Source organism: Pteropus vampyrus, unplaced genomic scaffold (assembly GCF_000151845.1).
Source record: "Pteropus vampyrus isolate Shadow unplaced genomic scaffold, Pvam_2.0 Scaffold92, whole genome shotgun sequence".
Classification (NCBI taxonomy): Eukaryota; Metazoa; Chordata; class Mammalia; order Chiroptera; family Pteropodidae; genus Pteropus; species Pteropus vampyrus.
The window spans coordinates 3127362-3130882 of NW_011888873.1; positions in this window are offsets into that span (position 1 = coordinate 3127362).

Below are 3521 nucleotides of genomic sequence, written 5' to 3' on the forward strand. Positions count from 1 at the left end.
TATATACACATACACACACACACATATGTATATATATGCATGTATGTATGTATGTATAATATATGGGGAAAATGTGTATGGAAAGTATTAAAGGCTAAAAAGCTTTCTGTTATGGGAAAAAAAAATCAGAGAACGAAGTGATTATTGAGCCATTAATGGGACCATAACATAATTTAGGGACCATAATATATAAATTATATGGAAACTACTTGTGCTACTTTTATTATAATAAAAAATACAGTTGTAATACAGGGTTAGACTAATAGCCTATCTAACCTAGTCTTTGAAAATTTGCATATATATTCAAAAATAATTCCAAAATAGCCTAGTGGCTTCCTTACATGTTTTCTTTAGAATATCCTTAACTTTCTATAGTCTGGAAGAACAGTTTAGCCATATCTACTGATAGTATTTGCTCTGATTTAGGGCCTGATAATCTGGAGTGGGAGGGAGACTTGGTTTTCACAAGTATCATTTTGCACATTTGATTTTTTTAAAATTAGTGTTACCTTAACAAAACAAAGTTGTTTATTTTAAATATAAAAGGAGCAAAAAAAACCTTGCCATACATTCTGGAATAACAAAATGTGTGTTTATTACCTACTAGGAAAAGGACACATAAGTAGATACACTAAATATTTAGATTTTGTTCATCTTTATGAGAATCGTTCCAGTACTACTGTTAATAATATCTATACTTTCCATACCAGCATCCTAATTGCACATATATTATTATACAAAATTAAAACCAAGAAATACCACAATTAATAAATGTGAAGCTTTTGAAGACTTCTAATTTAGGAACTAATCTAGCCAGTTTGGGCTCAGAAACACATTTTTGTGAAGTTTTTTTTTAGCAGTTTAGGAGAAGTATAGGAATAGCCTTTTTCTTATTCAGCATAGCCCTCAAACGTGTAAAGAGCTTTTTAATTTTTGTGTACTCTCACTTGAGTACTTTAGGTGAAAGTGGAATAATTTTCTCATTTTTATGAATCAGACGTTTGAAAATTCGTATTAAGATTGGTATTACATGTTAATGCCATCTATAAGTTCTGCCTATGACCTCAGAAGGGACCAATGAAATATGTCTACCCGAGAAAGAGTGTTTCCCTGAAGTCTCTTATCAATCGGTGGTCTTCTCTACAGATTGAAATTTAGCAGAAGTGTCTAATGAAGAGGAATCTACGCATAGCTGTTGAGGAAGGGAAAAGATGGGAGAAGAGCCCAAATGTCATAAAGCAAAGAGGATTAGGTACAGGAAGCAGCTATTATTATTTCTGCTGTACGGCTCAAAGAACTCCAAGAAATTGATTCCTTCTCACTGGACGTATTTTTCAATTTGGAATAAAAAATTGATTTTCCAATAAAATAGATATTAGAAAATGTATAACATTCGGGAAAACAGTTGAACATAGTGATCTGAGTAGTTACAATACCTCATGTAAGAGATTTTCAAAAAATTATTCTTTAGTGCATGGTGTTGCTTTCTAAGAAAGAATGAGAGTGACAACTTTGCTGTGATGAATAATGGCCCGTAGGGAAAAGGAAGGAGAAGCAAAAAAGCAATTAACAGGGAAATTAGGTCATATAGAAAGAAGGAGATAGATTCAGGAAATTTCTAGGAGATAATATTAACGGGATTTAGTGACAAATTCAGGGGATGGGAGAGAAGAGAGGTCACCTAGGGTTTTGACTTGGGTCATAATTAGGTTATGGCAAGACTAGGTGAAATAGGAAATCCGGGAGATAAAGCAGGTTTGGAGGAAAGATATAAATTTAAATCATACGAGGATTATAACCCTGTAGTTTATACATCTTTGGGCTCTCTCACTCTTCAGTCTCCTCTTTCAAACAGCATAAACTACTGCTTCCTAAATGTAGCCTGCTTGTACATAAAGAATAGCCAGCGATAGAAATCAGAAGCCGAGGATGTGTTGGGAAGGTTAGAGAGACTAGAAGAAATGATTTAGAGATAGTGGTCTTAAAAATATCTTCCCATATGTCAGGACTTAATTAACTTTGAATTATTTCTATTAGTAAGCCAGGAAGTGACGATAAGTGATAACAAGGATATAGAGACTCTTGTGAGGAAAAATTTAATGCGGTAGGTCTGGTTGCTTATTCCTGTCACGTCTCTAAAGGAACCATGATTGACCCTTGGCCAACCCTGAGAATTTGGCTCTTGGATTGTTCCTTGTATAAGTGATGATGATTTTGTTATATACACATATGCACCTGGAGCAATGGATCATGCCATATTGCCTTGTCAGATTGCTTCGCACAAACATGTACAGCTCGTTTAGTTGTTGGAGTCCTAAATTTCAGTTGCCATGACTGATTGTATAGCATAATATGTGTATATTAACAGCCCCCCATAGAAGTCTTGGACCCTGAGATTCAAATAGGCTTCCATGGGCAGAGACACGCCTGTAGTTTGCTACAAGAGAATTCTTGTGTACCTTCAGACAAAGCACATTGAAAGCCTGTGCTGAACCTCGAGTTTCACCAATGCATCTTTTTCCTGTTGCTTTTGCTCTCCATCTTTCACTGTAATAAAACTTAGCCATGTGTATAACCTACTGTTGAATCTTGTTAATCCTGGAATCACTAAAGGAAAGGGCTGAAGAAATTTAAAATCCAGTTTGTTCATCTGAATCTTGATAGGATTCACTGAAAAAAAGGATAGTCGACATATATAAGTATCTGCTGTGTGTGGATTTAAACTAAATCAACTCTTTGATCCATGTCCAGGAGATATTTACAGTGTCTATAGGGATATAGTCTCTATAAACATGTAGGGTGTTGGGAAAATGCTTACAGGCACAAGTATAAATAAAAACAAATTAGCAGTAAATGCAGAAGCAAGGCAGAATAAAAGAGAGATTAAAATTGGTAGGAGTCAGTACAGCATAAGGAATGCAGTCAATAGTATTGTAATAACTAATGTGCCAGGTGGGTACTGGACTTATCTGGGGATCACTTTGTAAATTATGTGTCTAATGCCTATGCCAACTGTAACTGAAAAATTAACAAATAAAAAATAAAGTGAGAAAAAGCCAAAATAAAATAAAATTGGTAGGAGTCAATGAAAGTTTATGGAAGATGATGCATATTTAAGAAGAAATATGGGATCACACTGTCAAATAACAGCTTTCATTTTGTTCCTCCCAAATGTACTCTAGCAGTATGTAAAAGATATAAAATAAAAAAACCTTTTTTCTGGATTTTATTTGAGTTCAGAGTCCAACTCAAGTTTGACTAAATTATTTAAGTGGAATCAAAGTTTATACTAAATTAAAATTTATATTTTATGTAACAACTTTTTGTGAGCCCCACAGTTATTCATTTCAGCTATGAGTTAATATTCTCATGTATGTATTATCATTCCAAAGATTCCACATCAATTCCTATTATAATCAATAAATCTTATCTGATAATTTCTTGCAGCTACTTAGTTATAACTGCTTATATCCAAAGATTAAGAATGAACTTTGAGAGTTCTGCTTCAGGTAATGGCCAAC